Source organism: Manacus vitellinus, unplaced genomic scaffold (genome assembly GCF_001715985.3).
Source record: "Manacus vitellinus isolate BGI_N305 unplaced genomic scaffold, ASM171598v3 scaffold_1_pilon, whole genome shotgun sequence".
NCBI classification, from domain to species: Eukaryota; Metazoa; Chordata; class Aves; order Passeriformes; family Pipridae; genus Manacus; species Manacus vitellinus.
This window is the reverse complement of record NW_021939396.1, coordinates 52428922-52441146: the sequence shown is the minus strand read 5'-3', so window position 1 is coordinate 52441146 and position 12225 is coordinate 52428922. Positions and strand designations below refer to the sequence as shown.

Below are 12225 nucleotides of genomic sequence, written 5' to 3'. Positions count from 1 at the left end.
GGAAAAGGCATAAAAGTGAGGCAAAAAGCTGCTCAGCTTATAAACATTAGCTTCCTAGAGAAAGAGCCAGTTGTAACTTTAAAAAGGTTGTGCAATTTTTCCTGAAAAACACAACTTTCCACTACTTGGTATTTTCTCATGCAATATAATAATTTGATTGCAAGACTTTCAGAGTCTTTGCTCAACACCACTTTCTCCAAACAGCTGCCTGGCACAACGTGCTTTTCCTAGCAGCTATCCCAGGCAACCCAATCCAGAAATATCTGCCAGCAAGCTTATTTCAGAATTATTTGAAAGAGGAATCAAAGCCGTCCTCAGTGACGGTGAAGCTATAGCTCTGTTGTATAAAATGCACACATGCAGAGAGGTAGGTGCAACCCTACCTGCCCAGCACCTTCGTTCCTCCAGCCCCAGCCCTAGAGATTCAATGACCCAGCTTGCTTTAAAGCTGGGAGTCCATTTTATGTTATATCATTACTGGTAAGTGAAACCATAACTGAGTCTTTCCAGTTACATCGTTCTAAAATGAAATGAAGGACGGTTAGATAAATTAATATTTCCTTTATAATATGACTCTTTCCTCCCTCAAACCAAATTGTTAAAGTAATACGTCAACTCAAACACAGAAGTTGTTTTCTTAACACCTCAACACTTTCAATAAATCACCAGAGCCCTTTGGTTAGTCACAACTTTGTGAAACCTAACAAATTGCTTTTCCACAGTTCAATTTGACTCTGTGTAAAATGGGCGTAATACCACTATTCATTTCATGATCCTGTCAAAATTTTGCATAACATCTGAATTCTGAAACTTTCTGAAACTACTTGCCAGTCTCTCCCCACATCTTTTCAGGATTAAAAATTTCTCTCAAAAGACAAAGCTCATAGTGAAAGATCTGGGAAGCACCATGAGTTCACTTTTACTCTGTACGGGTTTCCCAACCTGTGAGGTGTCCCAAAAGGTGACATTTTGCTCATCAGCAACTGCCTGTGACCTGCTGGTGACATTTTCAGGAAGAGACAAAACACAAGATTTTCAGAACAAACTAGTACAGAATATTTAGTAAGGCTTTGAACATAGCTACAGAGGTCCTGAAAAACCCTAGAAATGCCTTTTCTTTTTTTTCCCAGCTTTATTGTACAAAATGTAGAGAGAGAGAAAAACCAATTCTTTAAGAAGTTTTCAAAACGTTAGAGAAACGATACTAAAGCAGGCGGGAAAAAACTTTGCAGAAAGTCTTGGAAGAAGAGAGGAAGTCACACTGGAGATCGGCAGATGCTTATACTGCCCTTGGAATTTATTTCTTCACTTGGTGAGGACATGTTTATTTCATCTTTGTTATTTTAATGATTTATGTAATGATTATTTTAAACACTGCAGATCCACCTTTTGAAGTTATGCTACAGCTATTATAAACTCTCAGCAGAAGGAAAGCAAAATCAAGCTCAAGAAAGGACAAGATATCAAACTAAGTAAGAAGGAGGAAAAAGCAGACACACATAACAGACAGCACGACTACAAGAAAAAAAAAGAACTGGAAAAGTCAAAATGACAAATACCAGAAAGCATGGAACATTTCTCAGATTTGAAGCTTATGCTTGATTGATATTTAGGGCATCAGCTGAATGCATCTTGCTGGCATCTTTGGTCAAAGAAAGGCATTCCCTTCTCAATGGAAAGAGTGAACTCTGGATAGGAGTCATGGTCCTGAGGCAAAAGGACTCAACTCCCCCATCCCCTCTGATGGGTGCATGCACAGTAATGCACAACCTCAGTCCTCCCTCCCACAGGCACTCGCTGCTGCAGGTGCGGGACCTGAGCGCTGCCTTCCCCTCCTCCCTTTCAGCGGGTGAGAATTCCCACCCACTTGGAAAGCCATCTCTAAGGGGAACCTACATCTAAAAAATGGCCCCATTCAGCCCCACACAGCCTACAGGAAGGGGAGGAGGAGAAGGATGTCAGTGTGAAGGCAACCTTTTCTGCAGGGTGGGATGGACTGAGAGACAGCTGCAAATGCAAGTTAGTAAGTAAATAAGCAAACAAATAAAGTTGCATAGCTACAGCAGTTTCTAACATCACTTTTGTTTTTACATCCTCTGAATGAGCTTTATTTACTCTTAAAAATATCTTCTGAAAAAGAGGCAATCTTTTCAGCTCAGCTTCTAAGATCCTACAAATATGTTGTAAATACAGGGTTTCCATATTATATGCTTTAAATATTTCCACCTGACCACTACATCTCAAAGCAGTCTATTTAAAATGACTTCCAGACTTCAAGTCCAAAGCAAATCCTATAAAACGGAGCAAATATACTTACCTCATTAAAATGTACCGATCTACTGCAGAGGAGTACACTTGCCTGCAAATTGCCTCCCACACAGCTACTCGATCCTTCCTTCCCAGGTGACTAAAGCCTTCCAGAAAAAATCCTGCTTCATTTCAAGACACCAAGTACCACAATCCAACTTTTCACAGTTGTTTTTAACCCCCTTCTCATCTGCCGTAAGTTCCTCAGTATTTTTCCTGCTCACCTGCTGGAGGCCCCCATTGCCAAGCACAGAGGAGGATTCTGCTCACGCATGACTAACATGTTTGGACCCCAACCTCCTCTCCATCGCAGGACAATATCCAGACAACAGTTACCATGTCAGCTTCAATTTCTGCAACCAAGCACCCTTATGCCTGACAGGCCTTCCAACAACCGGTCCCCTCTCCTCAATCCCTACAGACCCCAATGCTTGTCACGTCTTCCTCCTGCCAAGGCTACAACATGGCCACCTTGTTGGCAAGCAGGCACTGGTGAGCTCACACAGGTGTGGGTTTTGGGCTCTGCCCGCCCTGCAGCACCTGCTCTGGGGCCTCAGTATCCTCGGTGTGGTACCCACAGCTGGTAATTCCTGTCAGAGGGAAGAGCCAGGGTAATTCAGAGGACAGAGAATGCAGATTTGCTCCAACTGATAAAGGAAGGTGGACTAAAACTTTTCAAAACATAACCTTAAGGTCAGGACAACACAAATAAGGTTTTTAAGAGTAAGGTGTGACCTTAGTAGCTAACATTCTGAGATGGCCAAACTAAGATTTTCTTAAAGGTATGACTTCTGGAAAGCAGTTTTTCAGAAGTTCTTAGAAGTCATGTGTCGTGTCCTTTAGGAAACCTCAACTGGGACAGGAGAAATCAGGGACATAGTAAATCATTCTGGTAATGTGATGCTCTATATTTGCAAGCAGATGGAGCTGATCTCTACTGGAACAAAGTCACCAAAATCTACTGAAAATATTTAGTATACTGAAGAGAACCAGGAATAATGTACTATGCCTGAAAGCAGAAAAACACCTACATTCATGACATGCCTACGAACATAAACAAAACAGACCTGTTTCACCCAAACTTTTCCTTAGGGACAGAGGCATACAAATAGTTGCACCTATTAATATACATCTAAAATAAAACAACTAGTATTTCTTTATGCAGTATTTTAATTAGAGCATTAAAGAAGTCAATGATAAGGCCTCAGGTCTCACAGGTCACAGGTCTCATGAATTAAAGGCACTTGTCACATTGGATGCACTAATTTACACCATTTACCTAAGAATTTATAGTCATCACTACACCATACAATACCTTGATGTGATACTTTGATCTGATCAAAATGAAGATGTGACACACAACATCTCCAATATTTACTAATATAAAGCTACCTGGAAATTTTCCACTCTTCCTGAGACAATCCAAAACCTCAGCCTTGCATTCCTGAGCTTCTTTCTCACTAGCAGATAATTTTTGCTATATTTAAATATTCACATATCATCTAAAAATCATGAAGAGCCGTAAGTAAGTTATAATTATTTTTTCCTTTTCAGAATGAAATAAGCTAAGATCTGCATAAATGTAGAAAACCCTGAGCTGATATCACCGATGTAAACAAAACTGTACTTTTACTACATTTTAAAAATATTTTCACTCATCTATTCCAAGGTAAAATTTCTGGGTTGAATGTACTCCTATACAACACATTCCAGGAAAACACTACAGGTAACAAATGCAGATGTACTACAGCTAAGCCTCAAGGCTGTTTTTCAACTTTATCTTACTAGGAGTTACAGTATGTTCTCGAAATTCAATTTCCCTTATTTTGGAAATAAACTTATTTATCTGTAGGTTACCTTAGAAACCTCCTCCCCCTTATAACACCTAGAAAAAATTTTCAAGTAGCTAAAAAATAGACTTATTTCACTTTTCAGCTGCCTAAATTGAGAATAAATACTAGTGATGATGAAACAATGACATATTTTCATGAACAAATCTTTATGTACTTTGGAAGCAGAACTTTTCATCTAATTGTTTTACAAACCACAAAAGTTCGTGTTAGGTCAGGAATACAATTTTTATTCTACTAAGATTCCTTTCTATCTTCCTTCCAGATGGAGCACACATTTAATACCTATCCTGATCTTACCTTTCAGTCTCCCAGAAACTGGGATGTGGAAGGCTCCACTGTATTTTCTATTCCACATATTTCTTCTGTTAATATATTGTAAACCTGAAAACAACAGTTTAGATCAATGTGAAGTTGATATCCCTCAAGCCAAAATTTATGCTCTTATTCTCCTAAGCTTTGGGACTCTTAAGACAATTTCTCATCTAAAACACATATTAAACCTGTCTGATTACCTGAAAACCACTTAAAGAAGTGGCAAACGTTAAACATTTTTTATAGTTCTGCCATTGTGGGTGTGAAATGAAGTCATCATTTCTATTCTGAATTTTAGTTACTACTTCTTCTCTCATGTACTTAACCAAACAAAAAGTAAATCACACAGTGCATTAAAAATTCCCACCTAACACCTCCCTAACTCCCAGTGACAACTGCAACGCAAGATGATCCAGAGAAGTCATACAGGAAGGGAAGTAAGTGCCTCCCTACTAAACAGGGTGTACCCTCTTGTACTTCCCAATGCATAGTGCAGGGTGTACATGTATATGTATATACAGGCAGTCCCTGCCTCCCATCCACTGAACTATGGAAAACTTTTGTGGAATAAAAGGGTGACAACTAATGGGGAACACTCTATGATCGTAAGAGTGACACCCAATGGAGTCAAATTAAGGGTATATAAGCAAACTACCTGCAGGGTTTTTTAAATGTGACGTTTGACTCTGCAATCTGAACAATATCCTTTTACGCATCCTTTTCTGTGTACCACATCCGAGGTCAAAACTGAACCAGATCCACCAGTCTGCAGCCAAAATCACTAAGCATGGCAGCAACGGCAAGCAGCAAGATGCTGTGCTGTTACTGGAGGAGGATGGGTGGCAACATAGCCCGGGAGATATCACTAGGAGGAACAACTCTAACCTAGCACTTTCTCCAGTTCCTGGAGAACGGTGAGGAAGCCCTTTTCCATGTAGTGCTCAGGGGATGAACAGAGTGACTGTATCCCTGGAGAAGGGAAGCTCAACTGAGCTTCCCCTCATGCTCCAGAAAACTTTGTGGCTCCTGGGGCTGTCAGCTGTGCTGGCAGATGCCACAAATCCGATCAGCGTATTGGTGTTCTGCTGGGTTTTGTGGCATAAGCCTTGTAAAGTAATAGAAGAATGGTAATTTAAAAAAGTTTATATTTTGGCCAAGTAAAATCTGGAATTTAAAAGGATGAAGCACAAGCATACTTTTGTTCCTCCAGGATTCTCTTGTAAGCCTCTACAGTCTCTTCTTGCTGTAAATAGTTCTTGGATACTCAATCAAGATTAGGGCAATTTAAATTTAAATTTAAGAGATCCACTCCTGTATCCATTAGATTTTTTTTTTTTGATATTCATTTTCACATTAATTCAAGACTCGTGCATTTGACATTGCAGACACATTTCCCCAATATTGCTGTCGTGACTAGGTTCTGCTTTAAATTCAAGGTTCTCTACAACACAACTGCTAAGAATGAAGGGGAAAACAAACCCAGAGAAAAATCTCTGTGTTTTAGAAACACAATGAACAATATAATTTTAGTGAGCTACAAATGTGGCCAAAGGAAAAAACCTCTTTTCTCTGTGGAGACTACAGACACATCCCAGCGTCTGTCTTTGTATGGATTACCATCACGCTTAACCTATATATCTGAATCTCCAAATAGAACATCTAAACCTGCTGAGGGAATAAACTTGAGGGAATAATACCCTTTTATTGCCATTTTTTGTACAGTATTTATTTTTCAGTGCTTGGTGTTTTCTCTGAAATGCAAGATGTATAGAAAAAAACCCCAAACAATCTAAAAATCTACCTACATAATTTTGTATTTAGAGGCAGTATATAGACAATCTTCATTTTGAGAGCCTGACATTAAATTCAAATCTTAACCCAATGTTTAACTGAGGTGGTTGTAAACTGAAGTTACAGGAAAGCCACAAGAGACAGTGAGCAACAACTTGCCCCAGTGACTCCAATTATTACTAGTTTGCTTGTACCAAGCATAGCAAGTAATTTTCTATTAAAATTGCTCTTCATCCCCAAACATCTACTGAGTGCAACTGTAAGCTGTAGCGACAAAAAATTTTTAAATTGACTTAATGTAGAAATGATGGGGTGAAGTACCAGGTAAGACACCCAAGAGAGAAGAAAGCCTGCTCAGTTACCTCTTCCACAAACAAGTACAGTCTCTTGATAATCAGCCTCTTGTTTATGAGTCAAAAGTGTCCCCTAAGGCTCAGCCAACTCCCCTTCTTAATCCTTTATGAAATGTACTACTTAACAAGGGAGCTGTTTTGCTGTAGGTATACAAAATGCAGCTGCTCAAACTCCTAATGCCCTCAACAAAGACAGGCAAACAGAGTTACAATTTAAAAACAAAAGCAGAATATGTGACTTGAATTTTTCCAACAGCAGTGTCGTCAAAACCTTCATTAGCACCAAAGCAATAGCAGGAGAAACACTGAAACCATGTAGGAGTGGTCAACTGGCATGCAAAGACCATGCTCAACAGTAGGGTTCAGATGTTTCTAAAGCACCACCATTTATGGTAGATTAATTATACAGAAACCTGTAGGAAAAGTACAACCTCCATCTCCTGCAAAGTATTTTCTGTTGTAATTTGTGGGTGTGAAATAATCAATGCAATTACTTTGCTAGTTAGTGACTCATTCTGATAGGCACAGCAGCGGTTTGGCCTCTAACCCTCCTCCAAAACCTAACTTTGGATTTATCAAAGAGAATTACAAGATAATACATCCAGATCTACCTTATATCCCTGTTCATTGGACTTGTTTTGCCTTTTTTAGGATGGAGGCAACAGCCTTGAAGCACGATCAGTCTGCATTAAGCGTAACCTCAGTTCAACAGAACCGAATATGGGAGGATGGCAAACACCATCTTCACAGAAAATAACTTGTGTTGGGGCTTCTTGTCTTCCAAGAAAACAAAATTAGTTCATTACCTCCTAGGAGAACTTTATCCGACTTGCAAGTTTAAGGAAAGAAGCTGGGGCAACAAACAGCATTTATAAATGTATAAAAGCACCATTTCACATGGCCACCACATCCCACCGAGTGATACTGCTAGACAAAATGTATCAGTTGTGGAGCTCATAGACTGTTCAAAAACCAGGAGTGCAACCAGCAGAGATATATTCTACATCCCTTTCTTGAACTATTTCCGTGACTTGACTTTTAAGCTCTTACTCTACACTAAATTTCCAAGATGTGTGTACAGTTGAGGTATCAGCCTGATTGCCTTAGCAGTTCTATTTCTGCCTGCTAGAAACATGTTCCATCTGCCATCTTATTTTAAAGGAATCAACAAGTTCAACTTTCATAGATCACAGAACTCATCTGCAAGGTCTGAGAAACGCATTAATACGTGCTTCGAACTTGTATCTGTCAAGAACTAAAAAATGGTCTGAAAGTTCTTTATATCATAGTAGCAAAAATGAAAACATGATTGTGTGCTTTTGCAATATTTTGGGGGCAGCACTGTGGTTTAGATAGGCTTTGAAGATAAGAATGCATTATAAGTCAAAGAACAGTTTCATGTTGTTTCTTCGCTACTTATTAAATAGTTGCTTTTTTTCTGAGCTAGACAATGAAGCTTTTATCAGACTAAAAACAAAAACCTCTGATTCAATCTTCTAGTTTCCATTTTAATTGTGGACTTCAACTTTCAGTCTGCCATCACAAATCCTTGAGCATTGCTGCCTACCTGCTATTTAAGGGGGCCACCAATCTCTCAAGTAAGGAAAGTAGGAGAGATAATTTAAGCAAATTACTTAGTGTATGTAGCACCCAAAAAAATCTGTTGTGCCGAGGATGCAAAGCTCACGAACACTCTTTTCCTTAAAGTTATTTTGGTTTTGGAGAGCCAAGATCTCTCTCTGAATGTACATAAAGCTTTTCATTTGAAAAAAACCATCTCAAATTATTTGACTAGCTCTGCAGTTGTTTAACTCCCGGGCCACTGCAATGAACACTCTATTTAATTTTAAGTCAATATATCGTCCAGTCAGTGAATATGTACAAACCACTCTGCAATCCTTGATGAAGGGACTGTGAGGGAAGTGAGAAGTACTGCTGCAAGACATTTATTATAAATTGGTAAACTTCAGGCATTTCATGGCAGGAAATATTATTAACATTTTTATTTCCTAAACACAGGCCAATAATAATAACTTACATGCCGTAACATGGCAGAACTGGATCGGAATCCTGTATAATTTTAAATCTCAAGTAGTAATGTATTAGATCACATTTTTTATTAGGTGTATAGTAAGGCAGTTGTCTATTCCATGCCACAATGTACTTTGGCACAAATCAGGACGAAAAAATTGAGATCCTCTGGTGGATTGTTATTTCACCAAGCAGTGAAAATCATTAATTCTCACCCGCTGCTTTGAAGAGATAAAGCTAAATGTGCATTTTGTCACCTTTTGATGATGAGAATGCGACCCCCTATTCAAGTTTTACTCCTGCCGTGCTCTCAGCCCTTCTTGCAAGTCTGCCTCTGTTGTCATTATTCAGATGGTGGGGACACCCCCAAAGAAGTCAAACCAGGGGAGTACAAAGCTGAGGGATGCAGCTCTTCCCTGTCCCCAGGCAGCTCTCCTGCCCCTGCCCACAGGGAACGCCTGCCGCTTCTGTAAATACAGTTTCTTAGTGAAGACAAGCATTCAGCGAGCTGTAAAAACACAAGCCTGCCGCTCGTAATTCTTCCAGGACAAAAAGTTTCTGCTACTCACAGCTTCCAACTGTTTTCCTTAAACCAGTTTTGAAGGTCATACATCAAGGAACTATTTCATGCTCTAATATGCACTTTATTATTTGTGAGTGATTTCCTACCAGACAAGTGGTTTGCACGGACAGAGAACTCTCATTTCCTTTTACAGATCTGATTCAGAAATAAATGCTGGCAACATCATGTGACTCTAACAGGCACCATCCACAACTTGAGCAAGTCTCATAATTGTATCACAAAGTAATGGAAAAGCCAGCCTTCTGCTGCCAGATCTATTCAGCCTCCTACTCCTCTGTCCAAGTTTTATCTAAATTCTTCAACATAACCTCTCCCCTTCTGACACTTTTCCTTCTCCTTATCCATGTGCAAAAACTGGACTAGCTTCAGCACACTGACTTATTCATTCTGAAATATTTATAATAGTAGGAAAAGGAAATACAAGTCTTTATTATATCTCTGTGGCTAAACTAAACTGAGTTTCAGCAAACATATTTTGTTTAAATTAGCAACCGCAAGTGTAGATATATGTGTATGAATAAGCATTTCACAGGGAAAACTTTTTTGTCTTTCCTATCTGATAGCTGTTGTCTTTTAGAGCTATTCTGGGAAATGACTGGATATGACTGCAGGAACTAGTAATTTTGATTATCTGAAAGTAATATATTTTAAAGGAACCCCATAGTTTGAAGATGTGCTCACAACTTTTACGGATGTAGAATTATCTTATTATTTAGTAAGCCTAAGGTGTCGTAATAAAGCTCTGAGAAGTAATACTAGTAAATACAAGTCAATCTTGGTCACAATTTATAGAATTTTCAACATTATTCTAATGCCAGTCCCCATGAAGCTAGTGCTGATGAGCCCCAGAAATCAACTTTTTCAGATTAATTTAGAAGAAATTTAGCTAGCAACTTGAGAAAAGTAAGATTTTTAATTCCTAATATTTGGTTCTCAATTTCCACTCCACAGAGTATATGATTTTAAAGAACTACGATAATAATATCCTACTATATATAATATGGAAATAATGTATATACAGTAACAAATGGAATTGTTAAGACATCAGAACCTAAGTATTTTTTTGTTAGCCTATAAATATTCTTACAACTCAGAAACTGCTTAGAAGTCAACAGCAGTCTCTACCTGTAGAGACAGAAATCTCTATCTTTATGAATATAGATGACCAGAAACAATGGACAACTTGTGGATGGGAAATTCTGTTGGAATTTCATACCATCACTAAACCCTCTCACAGGGGCAAACTATGGGAGGGGGCTTGAACTTAGAAATTAGATTCTTGGGAGTTTCAAACCACCACAGAGCTGAAAGTCACTTAAGGGGGCCCAGCTTATTAGGATGCAGACGTTTCCAGAGTACCTGAAAAAAACTACTTTACATAGCCTAAGATAGCTTATTCCCTTTTTTCCCAGTCTTCTATTTACTATTTGCTGCAGGATTATTTCTCACTTCAAACATAATCTAACATTAAAGCTGCTGATCAATATTGTAAACAGATGATTAGTGTCTTGTGACTGCCAAAGAACTGTTAATGAATCCCAATACATGATGTTGAAGCAGGGATATGAGATAAAATAATTGAATTGAGGGAGATAATAAAACCAGGTAATTCCTTCAGTTTAAAAGGCAAATATTGCCAGAGCTCCTTAAACAGAAAGAAATTACTTACACTCATCTCAGAAATGGTAGGAAATGCATTTCTTTGAGTTAATTAAAATCAAACCACCAACAACTGCAGCATTGCCAACTGCAGTACCACAAAGAACTAGTGAGTCTGAAGTCATTGACATTGGACCCCTCCAACCTGCAAAAACTGAGGTGAGACCACTATGCAAGTCCCCAAGGAGCCTCCCTGCACCTTCTCTCCCAGTTTCCTTCAGATACTACTTGTGCTGTAGAGCCTGACAGAGCCACCACAGGGCCATCAGCAGCCTCCACGGAAGATGACTGGTTATACATGAATAAAAATGACCTATTGGATGTTACAACTGGCAGAAGAAAAATGTGAACTAACTTAATTCAACTTGATCTGGAGAGAAAACCTCTCATAGGTATGTGCAAATTGTGAGCAAGGCCTTGAAACAATGCAAAGACAATTCAGACAAGGGCTTTTGTTGCCTTCTGTTGCAAAACCCAACCAACCGACTTCAAAATGAAACAGATAAATAACGTCTTCTAATCTCTCTAAATTTCTAGGGAATTTCCACTTCACGATCTTTTCATATCTCTTGCTTCCTGGGAATGGATGAAAGAGATGGCTGGGCTACTAGTGCATGCAGGCTATTCCTGACTCTTTAAATACCTCCTGGAAGAATACCAAGAGCAGCTGATTGTGGACTATAGCCTTTAAACAACCATACATTTTTGAGAACTGACGGTAGTAAAATCACCAGTAGTTACTTTTAACTAAACAAACAAAAAACCACAATCCAAACGTCTCTTCCTCTCTATGTGCTCATTGATCCATTGTTTATTGACCCATAGCTTTTTTCATTTTCCAAGTTGAAATGCACAAGTGAAAGAGCCTTCTTCATTATTTCCATCAAAGATTTTTTCTGCAGTTAAACCAGAAAATGTATGTAAACATCAAAAGTGAAATTCTTTACCAGTTGTACCAAGTCCAAACCTTAACACTGTGAAATAGTTCATTATATCTGAAGAATACCTATATTTAAAGCAACTAATAAATTTTTAAGTATATAAAGGAAAAGCTGTTTTATTTTCAAGGAAAAAAGTATTGACTTGGAGAACTCAAGACTCCAACCAGTTCTTCGATCTGTCATGCTGGGAGTATGACACATTTGGTTAAACAAAAATGCTTTCCTCACATGGACTTGTTTCTGTTTTCAAGCTGTGGCTTTCTTATCTACCTTTTATAGACTGAGGTTATTTTTAATGCAATACAATTTAATTAAACAAACATTTGATATAAATTTTTAAGCTATTTATACAGATAAGCTCACGACAGATTCAGTACGTAAGATGAGGAAATTAA

The 12225-nt window shown here is 38.5% G+C and overlaps 1 protein-coding gene across 2 annotated transcripts in view; it reads right to left on the bottom strand.

Moving 5' to 3' along the window:
* The window catches only part of GNAL (G protein subunit alpha L), a 117310-nt gene that overhangs the window by 56825 nt on the left and 48260 nt on the right, over window positions 1-12225 (bottom strand). The window contains exon 1 of one of the 2 annotated variants that reach the window (XM_018081797.2): window positions 2532-2765. The exons of the other annotated variant lie outside the window; for it this stretch is intronic. The gene's annotated coding sequence lies outside the window, so the exon portion shown is untranslated. Of the gene's footprint in view, window positions 1-2531; window positions 2766-12225 lie in introns of those variants that run through there. 2 annotated transcript variants of the gene reach the window in all.